An 18150-nucleotide genomic window follows, 5' to 3' on the forward strand; every position below is an offset into this window, starting at 1 on the left:
ATTTCTTGACCACTCTGAGTCTCACTTTCTCCATTTGTCTAGAGGAAAGCCAACTGTTATGAGGGTTAAATTGTCCCATGTTTAAAGTACTTGGCTCCTTGCTGATGTCAAGTAAATAGCCAATTAACAACAGCTATTATTTTTTTACTATTTGAAAATTTATTTTATTGAAGTATACTTGATTTACAATGTTGTGTTAGTTTTTGCTGTACAGCAAAGTGATTTGGTTATACACACACACATATAAATATAAATATACATGTATATATTTTTTATCTTACTCTTTTCCATTATGGATTTTCAGAGATATTGAATATAGTTCCCTGTGCTATACAATAGGACCTTGTTTGTCCATTTTGTATGTAATAGTTTGCATCTGCTAATCTCAAACTCCCACTCCATCCCTCTTCACCTTACCTTCTCCCTTGCAAACACAAGTCTGTTCTTTACGTCTAACAACAGCTATTATAATAGAAAAATAGTAGTTGATGTAATTAAAATTATAATCAGAGAAATGCTACCCACTATACTTTTTTTGGGGCGAGGGGTGGTGGGGTGCTTCCTTGGTGGCTCAGACAGTAAAAGCGTCTGCCTGCAATGCTGGAGACCCAGGTTCATTCCCTGGGTCAGGAAGATCCCCTGGAGAAGGAAATGGCAACCCACTGCAATACTCTTGCCTGGAAAACCCACCAGGCTCCAGTCCCTGGAACCGCACAGTCAGACATGACTGAATGACTTCACTTTCACTTTCATACATTTTTTAGTGTAGCATGTGTCAGATAATCAAAAAGCTACATCTATGAATTGCTATGTATTATCCTGGAGAAGGCAATGTATTATCCTGAGCTACAATTATCACTACAGAACATCAACGTTCTTTGATTGGCTTTGTATTGATTATCTTTTAAAATAATGAAAATACATGAATGCCTTAGAATTATTATGCTGCTCATTTCATTTTTTGGTTTCCTTATATAACAACTCATGTAACAAACTCGTAATAGAATTTAAATATTAAAAAAGTTTCTTCTGATTTATGAGGTGAAATAAGTTGTATATAACGCATAACATTTCGCTTTTTACCTCAGCTGCAAAGAAATTTAGAACAATGCTTAATTCACAAAAGCTTTAGCCATATTAAGAATTGAAACTTCCTTATATAATTATTGCTCCCTGATCACTTGTACTATTGATCATTACATTTCATGTTAAAATATTCCAATCCTATAGCTTAATTTTTTTTGGTAAACAGGCACGTCTCTTTTTAAGTAGATGGATCACTGAAAATTAGAAGACCACAAACTACTAAGTTCTGATAAACTTTGATTCTCCCTTGTAACATTTGGATTTAATTTTATTAAATCAGGGTTAATTTTGAGACTTAATTAAATGAAATGCTCCAGTAAGAAAAGCAATGTGTTGTATATTATGACAAAATGAGTTCATATGAATTTAGCCTTAAAATAGGTAACACTAATTATAATAAATATATTTTATGCTAACTGACAGTTAACCTGTAGATATAGAAAATACATATTTTTTGTCCCAATATTTCCTTCAAAGGAAAATTAGTCGCAATATTAAATAGCCTTTTCAATATTATTATGATTTTTTGAGCACATGAATGAAATTTAACTTTTAGTTTTCTCTTGGTGACAAAATAAGAAAATTTGTTTTATTCTCCAGGGCTTCCCTGGTGGCTTAGATGGTAAAGAATCTGCCTGCAATGCAGGAGATCCAGGCACAAACCCTGGGGCAGGAAGACCCTCTGGAGAAGGAAATGGCAAGCCATTCCAGTATTCTTGCCTGGAGAATGCCATGGACAGAGGAACCTGATGGGCAACCGTCCATGGGGTCACAAAGAGTCAGACACAAATGAGCGACTAACACTTTCCCCCTTCACTCACACCTTAAATGCACTAAGTTCTTTATTGGTAAACTACCTTCTCATTTGTTTTACTACGTTATTTTAAGGGCAACACTCAATTAACTGAAATATTATTATATAACATTTTAGGAAGTAAACATTTAAGGATAAAAAAAAGCTCTAATTTCACTCATAGTACTTTTTACTAAGTACATAGTCTGAGGAAACTGAGGAAACACTTCTGATAAGTGAAATAAAATAGAGTTGTTCCTTATTTTCATTAAAGGTAAGAGAGTTGATAAAAAGATCTGTTGTATCTGAGAAACATTTTGTGGTACTTGTTTAATGATGGAAGAAAGAGTGATGAGACTATTTTTTTTCAAAAGGATGTAAAATAATTTCAGTCACAAAGAAATGTAACCCTAGCTTTTCTAGAGTGTACAATATTAGTAATATATCAAAGCAGTAATGGAAATGGTAAAACAATGTAGCCCGACTCCCAGTTCCAACCCCTTGGAGTGGCTTTGGGTGCAAATCCCTTCTCATCTTTCATATTTATTCTCCTCAGTCAGCTCCCTTTGTAAATTGTCAGGCCTGTTTGGGGTTGGAGTCTGGGCAGAGGAAGTAGGGAGATTCACTTAGCGTTAGCTCATATCTCTTTCAGGCTTCCCATATGGCACATCGGTAAAGAATCCGCCTGCAAATGCAGGAGACGCAGGTTCAATCTCTGGGTCCAAAAGATCCCCTGTAGGAGGAAATGGAAACCCATTCCAATATTCTTGCCTGGAAAATTCCATCGGCAAAGGAGACTGGTAGGCTACAGTTCATGGGGTTGTAAAGGGTTGGGCATGATAGAACACGGACACACACATGCACACACGTCTCTTTCCTGGTCTAGCTTCTATCAGTGGTGTTGGTCAACTAACCAATACTCCATCGCCTGATGGTCTCCAGCCACATTTTTTCCTTAGCCCAAGCAGCACTGATCTTGGTCTTTTATCTGGGGTCTCACCTTGACATTGTTGATATGAAAGTCATCCCATTGTTGTCACATACCTTGGAGTAAGAGAAGATTCTGTTTTCTCATTTGGCTTCTAAAAGGGTTTAACTTTCTGTCATCTTCTTTTTTTTTTAAGAGGCTATAGTCAATCCTTAAGGCTAGAGAAGAAGCCATCCAGGGGCAACAAAGAACTACATCTAAAAATGCTGTTCCAAGAGGTCCCTTAGGATGATACCCAGGTTCCAGCCATACTGACTCTTCTCTCTCAGAGACTGTCCATTTTCCACTGGACATGGGAGAGAGTGCAGAGGCATTTGTCTTCACTCTTCAAGGGAGTCTTAATTTCTGTACATCTGAACCCAGTTGTCCACACTACTATATTCTTCTCTTAGAATTCCTTGTGGTCTTCTGTAGGACTCTTCAGGGTCAACTTAGACAATGGAGAGTTTCTGGTTTTTCTCTCTCTCTTTGTTTTTTTAAAGAGCAAACTAAGGCATTCCATCAAGGTACATATATATATATAAAATTGTTTTCATATTCTGTAGTGTCCTTTTTCCATCTTATTGAGGAAAAGCATCAACTTTAGAGGCCTCCTCTATGTCACCAAAATAAATAACCCAGTTAAGCACCTAGTATGTGCTTCACAATAATCTCCTTGAATTTTCACAAAATTCACAAAAATAGAAATGTATATTTTATGCATAAAGAAACCAAGATTCAGAGTTGAGTAGATTGCAGATTTATTCCTCAGACTTTTAGAGAATTGAATATCTTGCCTTGCTGTCATGTTATGTGAATATATTCCTATTGGTTATTTCCTTTGATAAAAGTGTTTACAAAGACATATTTCTCCACTCAGAAGTGAGTCTGTCTTAAGTAAAAAGTAAAATTTTCCTGATAGTTAAATATCTAGCTCCAAGTAAATATGTATCTCTATATTTATCACTTTCCACAAAATAGTTATATATAAGCATCAATTAATAGGTTATATTGAGGGAAGATTATGAATCTGGATACTAAAGGTAGATCATTATATTAAAGAAGTACCTCTTTAAGTCTTAAATGGATTTTAAAATAAAGTTTGAGAGGAAGAGAGTCTCATGAAACTCTCTTTGCAATCACGTTGCTGAGCCACTTACTTTCCTATTGATATTCACTAAAGAGTTGGAACACTAAAGAGTGTGATAATTTCTTTCCTGTTGAAAAAACTTTCAGCAAAAGAGTGTTTTTTTAAAAAGAAGAAAATGCCAACTTCAAAAATTATCTTCTCAGGGTTCAGTGTAACCTAGTCGTGAGCAGTGCATAGCATCTGAAAGTGTGTAAAGAATTGGCTTGGCATATCTTGAAGAAGAAACACTTAAGAAGCTTTTACTTTACTTTCCACTCTTCATTCAAAGGTGATTCTCACTTTAACCCAGATTTCAGAAGTCGAAATTCAGATTAAAGGGACCTCTTTATTTTGCTTTATTTCAATTGGGCTTCCTATGACAATACCCAATAATTGTACTAGTTATAGAAGAATCCTGGAGACTGCTAGTAGTTGTGGGATTAGATGAGGTCAGTTCTTTAGTGGGCATAGGAAACGTTTCCTGTTCGTATTATTTCATCTGCTTAGTAAGTAGTATCTTTGTGATATGTTATGCCTTTAATTCAATGAATAATTCCTGAAATTTATCTCCATTATAATTTTTATGTGTTCTAAAGCCATATGACTATGTATTATAGTGGTGGTATAATACAGATCCAGATCCCTCTGGATCTAAATGTATCGATCTGTGAAGAGAACTGATTTCCCTGAAACTATTTAGAAAATTTAGTTCACTCATTTATGAAGATTGTCACTTCCCTACCCTCTGTGTTCTAGATAAGTGTATATAATTTTAACTGTCTGAAATGTTATTCCACCTACATGCAGCACTCAAGTACAAAAATCACTTAGAATACAGACAAGGTAATTCATGAAAAACAAATCACTTTATCAAAATAGTCATAGTATCACTGTAAAATATGAAGTCAAATGTCATCTCCCACTGGATTGAGCCTAATGTGCCATGTGCAAAACCTTTTATTTTAAGTGTTCTGTAACACAATAGAGTCTGTCTTCACTCTGTGAATATATCTATTTATATTTCCTACTTGTAGTTCCGAGCAGTGTGTATTCTCTCTTGCAACTACACTCACTCCTGCAGGTCAGCTCCTCATCCTAGGGTCTCACTTGACATCAATCCACTCTCTGAAGCTTTCCTGTACTACAAGACTGGGTTAGGGGCACCACAATTTTGACTTCACAGCACCCAGTATTTGCCAACATTACAATGCTAGTGATATTTTTATTGAAATTTCTGCTTTTCCTCTTTCACTAAACTCTAAAGTTCTCAAAGAGAGAGGCTGTCTTCTTGTTAATTATTAAATATTTATTCCTATAATAATTGCTAATAGATGGTAACTGCTCGATTAATATTGAGCAGAGAGAGTAGCATTTAACTGAACATTTAGAATTTTATATTCAGAAATTTATTACCCTGACATAGTTCATGATGGGAATTACAGCCTATAGCATGAAACTACCTAAAATGCCTAAGTATGCATCACTAGATTGATTACAGCATTACTGCCTGCACTTTACAAATAAATAAGACTAGCCTAGTCCACTGAAAGTTTTTATGCATCATCCTATTTCACATAGGCTGTGTAGGCCAGTAGCTCTGTGGTTGTTGAGTGAGTGAGTGATGCGTGGTCAGCCATGTCTGACTCTTTGTGACTCCATGGACTGTAGCCTACCAGGCTCCTCTGTCCATGGGATTTCTCAGGCAAGAATACTGGAGTAGGATGCCATTTCCTTCTCCAGGGGATCTTCCCAACTCAGAGATTTAACCCACGTCTCCTGTCTCTCCTGCTTTGGCAGATAGTTTCTTTAGAGCTGTGTCACCTGGGAAGCTCTGTGGTTGTTGAACATCTTTCTAAATCCACAGCAGCATTTGAAAACAGACAATTTGAATTTATCCTTTTTTTTGAGATTTAGAAATAACAAATATACAGTACTTTATTTTCCTATTGAAGCTCAGGTTCTAAAACTGTCATGTTAAAGAAAAATTGATAAAATTTTTCCTGGGAATCTACTATTTTCAAAGAACTGGGCTAAACATTGTTTTAGGTATGAAGGTAAATGAGTCATTGGTCTCACTGGCCAAGATTCTTAGAGAAAATTATTTACTATATTAGGTAAAATTCAGAGAGGTTTGTGACATTGTACAGGAGACAGGGATCAAGACCATCCCCATGGAAAAGAAATGTAAAAAAGCAAAATGGCTATCTGTGGAGGCCTTATAAAAAGCTGTGAAAAGAAGAGAAGTGAAAAGCCAAGGAAAAAAGGAAAGATAAAAGCATCTGAATGCAGAGTTCCAAAGAATAGCAAGAAGAGATAAGAAAGTCTTCCTCAGCGATCAATGCAAAGAAATAGAGGAAAACAACAGAATGGGAAAGACTAGAGATCTCTTCAAGAAAATTAGAGATACCAAGGGAACATTTCATGCAAAGATGGACTTGACAAAGGACAGAGATGGTATGGACCTAACAGAAGCAGAAGATATTAAGAAGAGGTAGCAAGAATACACAGAAGAACTATACAAAAAAGATCTTCACTATCCAGATAATCACGATGGTGTGATCACTCACACTCACCTAGAGCCAGAAATCCTGGAATGTGAAGTCAAGTGTGCTTAGGAAGCATCATTATGAACAAAGCTAGTGGAGGTGATAGAATTCCAGTTGGGCTATTTCAAATCCTAAAAGATGATGCTGTCAAAGTGCTGCACTCAATATGCCAGCAAATTTGGAAAACTCAGCAGTGGCCACAGGACTGGAAAATGTCAGTTTTCATTCCAATTCCAAAGAAAGGCAATGCCAAAGAATGCTCAAACTACCACACAATTGCACTCATCTCACATGCTAGTAAAGTAATGCTCAAAATTCTCCAAGCCAGGCTTGAGCAATATGTGAACCATGAAATTCCAGATGTTCAAGCTGGTTTTAGAAAAGGCAGAGGAGCCAGAGATCAAATTGCCAACATCCGCTGGATCATTGAAAAAGCAAGAGGATTCCAGAAAAACATCTATTTCTGCTTTATTGACTATGCCAAAGCCTTTGACTGTGTGGATCACAACAAACTGTGGACAATTCTGAAAGAGATGGGAATACCAGACCACTTGCATATAAGAAACATATATGCAGGTCAGGAAGCAACAGTTAGAACAACAGACTGGTTCCAAATAGGAAAAGGAGTATGTCAAGGATGTATATTCTCGCTCTGCGTATTTAACTTATATGCAGAGTGTATTGTGAGAAACGCTGGGCTGGAAGAAGCACAAGCTGGAATCAAGATTGCTGGGAGAAATATCAATAACCTCAAATATGCAGATGACATGGCTGCCCTGGTGGCTCAGAGGGTAAAGTGTCTGCCTGCAATGTGGGAGACCCGGGTTCGATCCCTGGGTCGGGAAGATCCCCTGGAGAAGGAAATGGTAACCCACTCCAGTATTCTTGCCTGGAGAATGCAGATGACACCACCCTTATGGCAGAAGGTGAAGAAGAACTAAAAAGCCTCTTAATGAAAGTGAAAGAAGAGAGTGGAAAAGTTGGCTTAAAGCTCAATATTCAGAAAACGAAGGCCATGGCATCTGGTCCCATCACTTCATGGGAAATAGATGGGGCAACAGTGGAAACAGTGGCTGACTTTTTTTTGAGGTCTCCAAAATCACTGCAGATGGTGATTGCAGCCATGAAATTAAAAGACACTTACTCCTTGGAAGGAAAATTATCACCAACCTAGATAGCATCTTCAAAAGCTGAGATATTACCTTGCCAACAAAGGTCTGTCTAGTCAAGGCTATGGTTTTTCCTATGGTCATGTATGGATGTGAGAGATGGACTGTTAAGAAGGCTGAGCGCTGAAGAATTGATGTTTTTGAACTGTGGTGTTGGAGAAGACTCTTGAGAGTCCCTTGGACTGCAAGGAGATTCAACCAGTCCATTCTGAAGGAGATCAGCCCTGGGATTTCTTTGGAAGGACTGATGCTAAAGCTGAAACTCCAATACTTTGGCCACCTCATGCGAACAGTCGACTCACTGGAAAAGACTGATGCTAGGAGGGATTGGGGGCAGGAGGAGAAGGGGACGACCAAGGATGAGATGGCTGGATGGCATCACTGACTCGATGGACCTGAGTCTGAGTGAACTCCAGGAGTTGGTGATGGACAGGGAGGCCTGGCGTGCTGCGATTCATGGGGTCACAAAGAGTCGGACACGACTGAGCGACTGAACTGAACTGAACTGAAAATCCATAGATTTTGAGAGATGAACTTTTTGCAATTTTAGCAGAATGTAAAATTTTTATTATTTTTGTAGTTGTCTAATTACAACTTTGGGGTTTTAGAGGAGGCCATGATTAGTACCTATGACCCAGTGGGTTTTTGCTTTTGTGCCTTCACTATTGTAGGACTGACTTGCTCCTTAATTTTTCTGAGTTTTCTAGGAGAATTGAGGTCCAGAGAGGTGGCAAAAATTGATCATTGTCAAACACTTGAGAGAATCGGAATAATTCAGATCTAGAATTTTTCTTTCTTAGTGTAATTTTTCTTTCTTAGTCTAATAGATTTTATGTGGTGAGAAATAGGGAGGCTTTTTAGGTTCCTAGGAAGATAACTTATGGGAAGAAAATGTGACCTAAGCGAGATAAATATGATATCTTTAAATAGCAGGCAGCAAGATGAAACTATGACAGGCACAAGAGCCAAGAGGCTTGAGGTATCCCTGTGAACACAGGTCAGGTTAGATTGCGGGTCAAATAGAAAGGTATGAATCTAAAGATATTGCAAAGAAAATATGTGACAGCACATATAAGACCTTGGGAAGTAAGAACTGGCAGGATAGAAAAGAAATAGGACTGGGCCCACCTTAAAATTCTTGCTCTAGATTAGCATACACCTTATCGTATTATGTCTGGTATAATAAATATTAATGTTTTTTATCTTTTTATATAAACATTTTTTACTGCTTAATGTTTCCAGACTTATTCTAGATACTGGGGTCACAAGCCTGAATCATTTATTTAATGATGCTCTCACCATCAAAATATATATGCCAGAGTTTTACTAAGACTGTTGAAAAAACATGTTGATTTTGCAATTAGTTTTTAAGAGAGGAAGTCATAGTCCTGAATCTGGAAATACTTAGAAATATAGTCCAAGTTTGTTGTGGATAACACCATTCAAGTAGGCATGAAAACAGAATATATTTGTTTTTGTTTAATGAGGACAAAAACTATTGTTTTAACTTGCGCCAAAGAGGCTTTTGATTTAATGTTATTAGAATAATTTAAGTAATGCTATTCTCAAATACCATACTTGACAAAGAATGGAAAAAAGAAAATGCTTTCTAAAGTGAAGAGAATTTTTTATCCTGTTTAAAAAAGTACTTGTAATTCCTGTGGTTTGTTGGAAGTACATAGCTCCTCAGTATATCAATATTATATATGCAATTAAAAATTTTTGAGACACTGCTATAAATTTTTTTATCAAAATATACTTCAGTTTCTCAAATCCCAATTCTATTATATGTATATTTGGAAAGGAAAAGTGTAAAATCTTCAGATATAGACATTTACAGGATTTTTGGCAAAATGCAAAACTGGTCACTCTGATATGACCAGCAAACTTTAGGTTAAATTTGAAATATATGATGGGCCCAAATTCCTGTTACATTATTATTGGTAGAATCTTTATGAACCAAAGGCGTTGTCTTTTCCTCTGACTTTTCATGTCTTAGAATGAAACCAAAGAAAATGAGGTACTATTGAAGTAACCAACCCAAAATGATTCCCCAAGAAAAATGAAACAAAAATAAAAGGCAGTGAAAAGTACACATTCGGACTATTTCTCTTTCAGTTCAGTTCGGTCACTCAGTCGTGTCCGACTCTGCGACCCCATGAATCGCAGCACGCCAGGCCTCCCTGTCCATCACCCACTCCCGAAGTTCACTCAGACTCACGTCCATCGAGTCAGCAATGCCATCCAGCCATCTCATCCTCTGTTTAGTAGTCTTTAAGTCTCACTCTTTGTCATTCAGTCAACGTAGTGTTGAGGGTTCATCATATGTCAGCCTTTGCACTTTGCCGGAGAAATACGGAGGTGAAGAAGGCCAGAGGGGTCCATCCGTAACTGTGCTTTCGTCTAGATAGTGAAGACAGGTATGAAAGAGCTAGCAAATAGGTAAACAGGATACTTACAGAAAATGACAAGTGACTTGAAAGAAATAAGCTATGGAATAGAAAGTCAGAAGCTGTTGGGTCTACTTTATAAGAGGGTGGCCAAAAAAAGTCCTATTCAGATATATTACATGAGCTGACCTGTGGAAGAATTAGAATTTACTAGATTCACAAAATTGGATGCAGGAGAATGGACTTAGCTTTGTAATGTCCCCAAAATAAATGAGCCCCTTATAATAGATTAGGTTCTGAAAGGAAGTAGCTTTGCGTCTGCATCCAGGATGACATTTCAGTTTTGACACCTTCCCTACCCGAATGACAGACTTTCAAAAGACAATAAGAACAAGGCAAATGGGGGACAGTGTTTCTGGACGTAAGGATAAAGTTTGGTCTTTACATTGTTTTCCTTTCAAAAGTGTTATTTTTACAACTAAAACCTTATCCTCTGGATTTGAAGAATGATTCTGAATATGGTGTCTATGTATCATTAAAGTTTTTGATTTGGGGCTTTAAAAATAATTGATTCCTTTTGTTTCCTATACCACCCAGTTGTTCTGACCATAGTACATCTTTTGAGTTGAGTGGAAATTTGCTGTTTCTATGGTAACTGACTATGAATAGAGAGAAGTTATATCAGTTGAAAATAAGAATAATCACTTTGATAAGCATTTTTGTTATTTAATTAAAAGCAAAGTTGAATGTACTCAAAAAGCATCCTGAATGCTTAATGGGTTGACAAAACTGAGATGGTTTTTATAATACTCAAATTATTTATCAATAACTCTCTCTTCAGTCCCGAACACACAAATATTATTTCTCTTTCTCTCTCTCTCCCCAGGATTTCTTAGATTCACTGTGTTTAAAGAAGGGCAATTTTCATTCTTTAGTCAGAAGACTGATTTTCACTCTTAGGTAGAATAGTTTTTAAATTGTTCTAGATAGATGTACACTCTCTTCTATTAAACAAAAATCTTTTAAGAAGAAAATGTTATGTTCTCCTTTAACAGCCCATTTCTGGCACAAGAGCCTTTCTCTGTAGAATCAAATATAAAACTGATGGTTTTGGAATATCCACTCAGAATTTTAAGGGGTGAGAAATTCTTTTAGTCTCCATGATACCAGTAACCCAAAGAAAACACAAGGAGGTTTCTATTTCTTTATTTTTTTTGAGTTCTGGATCCTTGGTGTTGTGGGATGTAAATGACCAGAACAGGATGCAGAACGGAGATGTGGTAGAGTCAGCATAGTCATCACCATGGCTCTCAACTCCTATTCATTCTCAGACAGATAAAGTGGGAGATGGGGCTGACATAGAAACAATTCTGTCCGCATCATTACCAGCTTAGTCCTGTTGCAGGAGTTTCCCTGACATGAGATAACTCAGTTACTAAGGGCTCCCAGAAGTGTTCCTTGGCAGCTCTGAGTGAATCCAGAAGTGATTTCATGCTTATGCTTTTCTTCTGCTTGTGTTGCCTGTGATTTTTTAAAAACTAACTATGAATTTTTAATTATTTGTTCATATTTTGCATATTATCTGAACTCTATAGGGACTTGGACATTATATTTTATGTATTTGTTAATTTTAATAAGACAAAATTTTTGCCTCTTGAAATGCACTTTTTCTTCCTTATATAGAGCAGTATGTGTGAGGGAAGATTCTTGAGTTGTTGCTTCTTATCTCTGCCAGAAGAATATAAAATTATGTCTTCCATAACCATTTTATTATGGTAGCCAGTGTTATTTGAGGTTATTAAAATGCCAGCAAGTGGCCCCCTTTCCAGTCCAATCCAGTGCCATATAAATGTTCTCTTCTTTTGCATAAAGCAGCTGAATCAGAGTGAATTTAATTCCTATATCTAAAAGTTAAAGGCTGAAGGATAAACTGAGCACAGTATGTTCTTTGTGATGTGGATGCTGTAAGATTCCTGGGGATAAGACATAGGTTAGGTTTGTAATAATTTATTTTTTTAGTAAACTAACATTTTTAGATACATTGAGATCCTTAGATTTGGGGTCATTTTATTAAAATGCAGAAGATCAGTTGTAGAAAAATATATTTAAATTTGATTTGAAGTTCATAAATATAAAACATATTGTGAAAAAACATAATCATTGGGTTGATAAACTGTAGCAAATCCAGACAATAGAATATTATTCAGTGCTAAAAAAAAAATGAGAAGACATGGAGGAAACTTAAATGCATATTATTAAGTGAAAGAACCTTATCTGAAAAAGATATATACTGTATGATTCCAACTGTATGACATTCTGGAAAACACAAAACTACAGTAACGGTAAGAGCAGACTTCCCTAGTGGCTCAGAGGTTAAAGCGTCTGCCTGGAATGCAGGAGACCCGGGTTCGATCCCTGGGTCGTGAAGATCCCCTGGAGAAGGCAATGGCAACCCACTCTAGTACTCCTACCTGGAGAATCCCATGGAGGGAGGAGCCTGGTAGGCTACAGTCCATGGGGTCCCAAAGAGTTGGACACGACTGAGTGACTTGACTTTTGACACGACTGAGCGACTTGACTTTTGACTTTCAAGATCAGTGGTTACCAGGGATTGAGGAGGAGGAAGAAAGATGAGTAGGTAGAGCACAGAGAATTTTTAGGGCAGTGAAAATACTCTGTATGAAACCATAATGTTGGATACAGGTCATTAACGTTTCCCAAACCTATAGGGTGGACAACATCAAGAGTGAACCGTAATGTGAACCACGGACTTTGGATGATTATGATGTGGCAATATAGGTTCATCAGTTGTAACACATGACCCACTATGGTGGGGAATATTGGTAATGGGGGGAGGCTATGCACGCAGAGGAGCTTTGTTGGGCTGCCGTCTATGGGGTCGCACAGAGTCAGGCACGACTGACGCGATTTAGCAGGAGCAGCAGCATGAATGTGTTAGGGAGGGAGTATATCGGAAATCTTTGTGCCTTCTCAATTTTGCTTTGAACCTTAAATTGATCTAAAAAATAACATCTTCATTAAAAAAAACCCATAATCTCTAATTTTCTCTTTAAAATTTCAACAAAGAAAAATAACTCAGTGTTGATATTTTATTTTTAATTTAAAAAATAAGCAGAGAAAAATAATACAAGAATTTATTATTGAGGGTGGTGGGTGGGATGTTTGTCCCCACTCTCCACTCCACTACTGCCTTGCCAGCTCCTTGCCTATTTGTTTTTCTGCCTGCTCCCCTCAAAGGTGGAGATACTGGTAATGTGACTAGTCAGTGTCTGGGAAAATTGGGCAGAAGTATTGCAAGCTTCCCTGGTGGCTCAGACGGTAAAGTGTCTGCCTGCAATGCAGGAGACCCAGGTTCGATTCCTGGGTTGGGAAGATCCCCTGGAGAAGGAAATGGCAATCTGCTCCAGCTCTTTTGCCTGGAAAATCCCATGGATGGAAGACCCTGATAGGCTACAGTCCATGGGGTCGCAAAGAGTCGGACCTGACTGAGCAACTTCACTTCACTTCACTTCATTGCAAGCTAAGAGGCAGAGGCCATGCCCAGTTCCCCCCTCCTACTTCCTAATGCACACTTTTAACAGATGAAGCCTACTGCGGGCAGGCCCTGTCAACTCTCACTTTCTACAGTCAGGCTAAAGCCCACTTGAGTTCTCAATCCCAAGATTTTGAATATGAAATTGCTGAATAGGGAAAGAAGTACATCAAGGCTGTATATTGTCTCCCTGCTTATTTAACTTATATGCAGAGTACATCATGAGAAACACTAGGCTGGATGAAGCATAAGCTGGAATCAAGATTGCCAGGAGAAACATCAATAACCTCAGATATGCAGATGATACAACCTTATGTCAGAAAACGAAGAGGAACTAAAGAGCCTCTTGATGAAAGTGAAAGAGGAGAGTGAAAAAGTTGGCTTAAAGCTCAACATTCAGAAAACTAAGATCATGGCAACTAGTCCCACCACTTCATGGCAAATAGATGGGGAAACAATGGAAACAGTGACAGACTTTATTTTCTTGGGCTCCAAAAGCCCTGCAGATGGTGATTACAGCCATGAAATTAAAAGACACTTGCTCCTTAGAAGAAAATCTGTGACCAACCTAGACAGCATTTTAAAAAGCAGAGACATTACTTTGCCAACAAAGGCCCATCTAGTCAAGGCTATGGTTTTCCCAGGAGTCATGTATGGATGTGAGAGTTGGACTATAAAGAAAGCTGAGCGTCGAAGAATTGATGCTTTTGAACTGTGATGTTGAAGAAGACTGTTGAGAGCCCCTTGGACTGCAAGGAGATCCAACCAGTTCATCCTAAACGAAATCAGCCCTGAATATTCATTGGAAGGACTGATGCTGAAGCTGAAACTCCAATACTTTGGCCACCTGATGCAAAGAACTGACTCATTTGAAAAGACCCTGATGCTGGGAAAGATTGAAGGTGGGAGGAGAAGGGGATGACAGAGGAAGAGATGGTTGGATGGCATCGCCAACTCAATGGACATGAGTTTGAGTAAATTGGAGTTGGTGATAGGGAGGCCTGGCATACTGCAGTCCATGGGGTCGCAAAGAGTCGGACATGACTAGTGACTCAACTGACTGACTGATTAGAACCTAGTCTCCTTTTCTTTCAATAACAGACCCAAACTGCTTTTGAAAGCCAGCCCTTCTCCATTATTATTGGTTGCTGGAATTGACCTCATTCCCAACACATAATGGACAGGAGGGCAGAAGGAGCCCTGATCGGCTTTATCCAATAAGAATGGGCTACCTCCCTGGTCCTGAGACTTAGGTGGGCATGTAACCCTCTCAGAACTCTAAGATACAAGAGAATATTTTGGTAGCTTCTGAGAAAAAATAGCTAGGGTCTTCCTTCTACTAAATGTGGGAGTGTGAAGATACAAGGATTAGAACTGTGTGGTCTTTTTGCTACCAAAAGGTATTTACTGTGAGGATGAAGCTAACTCACAGAGGAAAGCACAGCTGAGACACACAGAGAAACCAATCTTGATGACATTATTTCAGACTCTGGGTCAGATCACAGCTGAAGGAAGCACCAGCACTGAATCATCCTTTTATAGGTCTGCATATTTCCTATTTTTCTTTAAATCAATTGAGTTCAGTTTTTGTTACTTGGAAAACAAGGCTGCCCCTAAGCCCTCATAGCAAATAGGCTAATCTCTACATGTAATGCCCTCTGAGTCTACCCGCTGAGCAATATGCTTGCTAAGAATCTGTGTTTCCTTCCAAACTCATTAAAGCCCATTGTGCTTTACATAGTAATTATACAAATTAGTTAAATTAATAAAATGTAAGTATGAAAAGAAAGTTATTGTTATATCACAACTAAGTTTAATATTTTGAAAAGACTCATGCAAATTAAGTCATACTAAAAATGTATCTAATTTAAAGTGGAAAAGATAAGAACAAGTGTTTGGAAGAAGAATTAAACAAAACTAGTATGATCTTGATCTTAGTTTGCTTTGCAGATATCTTAAATTCTCATTCCACTTAAAAAAAAATAAAACTGAAACTAAGATTCACAGAGAGGCAATTTGATTGCAGTTTATACTAAAAATTGAATTGATACTCCTATTAGCAGACTCATGTAAAGAAAAACTTTGCTTCTAAGCAAATGATTGGCAAATAAAAGCATTTTCACAAATTTCAAGTTAAATTAAAAGTTGCTAATCATAGTTTAATGCTTTCCTGCTTTAACCAACACTTTGGTTGACAACTACAGGTTTCCAAATTCTATGCAATCATGGATTTTTTACTGCTCTTGATTGCAAGGAGGAACTAGGGATGAGAAAGTCTCATTGATGAAGCAAGGCTCAAACTGTCCCAGGAAATGAATGTGCACCTGTTACAGAAGAGGCTGGAGGCACTGTGATGAGGAGAAGCTGTTAATTAGGGCATCAAGGTGTGAGATATTCTCCTTTTTGCCTTTGACACAGGTAACCCTTGTATAGTAGTCAGCAGCTAATTACTGATGGATTTTTAGGCAGATTTACATTGTAGAAACATCACTCTGGTGGTACATAGGAAGATGAATTGGAATGAGCAGGAAATATATTAAAGGAGGATTGTGTCAATGGATGTGGTCACCAACTAAATAAAAGAGAGAAGAAAAAGCAGGGACAAAGATTGGCTTGGCAGTTGTCAGTGAATGGAGAATGAGGTGCCTAAGAAATAGACTCTTTGACCTTAAAGAGTTTAAAGTTGAACAGTGTGCTGAGATGAACGGAATATTTGTTGGGCCCTTTTTTGCTAGATACGGTGCTGGGCACAATAGGGAAGATCACTATTCTCTAGAAGCTCAAGAGTTTTGAGAAAACATGCTACAGTGGATATTTTCTAGGGTTTAAAATTACTTATTTTTGTTTGCTCACATTCAACCCTTTTTGTAGAATTCCCCATGGGATGTTAGCAAAAGGGTTGTTTATCTCCCATTACAGAGGCCAAAGGTGGCCAGACATTTGCTCTCCCTTCTCTCTGAAAGTTATCATCCCTTTAGGGGACCCAAGATCAGCCAAAGGGATGTTCTTGCCCGAGCTCAGAATTTGGAGTTATTGATACAAAGACATTGGGTGGTTAGAGATAGTTAGGGTGAGAGTCCAGCTACACAATGGCCTTCCAGTAAATTCCTTTTGTGGCCAAGTTTGATCAGAAATATATAAACACAGGCATTACAGGATAGAACACAAAGCATGATTTCATAGACTAGGAAAGGGAGAGACCGTTAAAGCATGCCATCAATACTGAAGGAAATTTTCTTGGCCCAACTTCCTTCTAATATGCATTAGGAAGACCCTTCTCAAGAGAGATGTTGATAATAACATTCCCTCCTCTGAGAGCTTAGCTTGCAGAGGAGCCCTGAACTCTTTTCTTAAGATATTAGAAATGTATAAGGACTTCTATCTTTGGCCTTGGTATATCAAGCTTTCATTAACTGCATATTCACAGCTTACACTGGGAACATCTACACGTTTGTTAGGGTTAGGTTAATGGCAGATACAAATGGAATAAGCCAGACAGCAAAAAAGCAAATGCCACATGGTATTACCTAATGGCAGAATCTTAGAAAAAAAATTTCATAGAAACTGGGTAGAAAAATGGTTGCTGGGCACTAAGAGGTGGGGGAAATAGGAGAGATTGGTAGAAAGATTCAAACTATCAGTTATATGATGAATAAGGTCTGAGAGTCTAGTGTATATCATGGTTACTATAGTGAATTCTGTATAACTGAAGCTTTCTAAGAGAGGAGAACTTAAACGTTCTCACACACAAAAAGGTATATGTGTGGGATGATAGACATATTAATTAATTTAATGAGAGGAATTCTTTCACAGTGTATGCATCTGTCAAATCATCACATTGTACTTTAAAATATCTTACAACTTTATCAATTATACCTCAGTAAAGCTGAAAAAATAATTTAATAGCAAATAATAGGTGTATGTTTTACATTTAAGGGATGAATGAAAATTGTTATAAATCAAATGCATTTAAAAAAGGGTTTATGAGTTCAGGAAACAGATTGCAAATAAATTTATTATGTTTATATGTTTTTAAACTATATTGTATAAAAATAAAAATGGAAAAGAGGAAGGATATTAAGCTTAAAGAGTCATCTTTAGAATATGATAGCTCAAAATTTGGACCACTAATAAATAGAATATCTATGATATTCTGTTTATCTGGCACAGATAACTATCTGGCATAATTATCTGTGCAAAGAAAGCACTTAGCATCATTTTAATTAGTGTAAATTTATAATGTTGTTTTTGCTCCCTAGTGTTTTTAAAAAGTAGTTGCCTACACATCAGTCCTGGCTTCTCTCTCATTTTGCTCTGATAAGGAAATCTCTTCAAACCAGAATAATTTCTCCTAATCAGATTTAGATGGTATAATAATATGAGTACAAGGCTGAGCTGGGAACCTAAGACTTAGTCCTGGGTCTGCTTTTTCCTGTTATTCTCTCTGGGTCGTAGTTTTCTCATCTTAATATAAGACTCAACTGAACCCACTTTATTACCTTCAGAGTGCTTTTCTG

At 37.5% G+C, this 18150-nt stretch overlaps 1 protein-coding gene and 1 non-coding gene across 2 annotated transcripts in view; both read left to right on the forward strand.

Annotated features, from left to right (window-relative positions):
• PDE1A (phosphodiesterase 1A) overlaps positions 1-18150 on the forward strand; it is a 381016-nt gene that overhangs the window by 49113 nt on the left and 313753 nt on the right. The gene's annotated exons all lie outside the window — the stretch shown is intronic.
• Positions 13402-13473, forward strand: TRNAC-GCA (transfer RNA cysteine (anticodon GCA)). Its single transcript has one exon. It is a non-coding gene; the product is annotated as a tRNA-Cys (tRNA).

Source organism: Capricornis sumatraensis, chromosome 3, assembly GCF_032405125.1.
Source record: "Capricornis sumatraensis isolate serow.1 chromosome 3, serow.2, whole genome shotgun sequence".
In the NCBI taxonomy this organism is placed as follows: domain Eukaryota; kingdom Metazoa; phylum Chordata; class Mammalia; order Artiodactyla; family Bovidae; genus Capricornis; species Capricornis sumatraensis.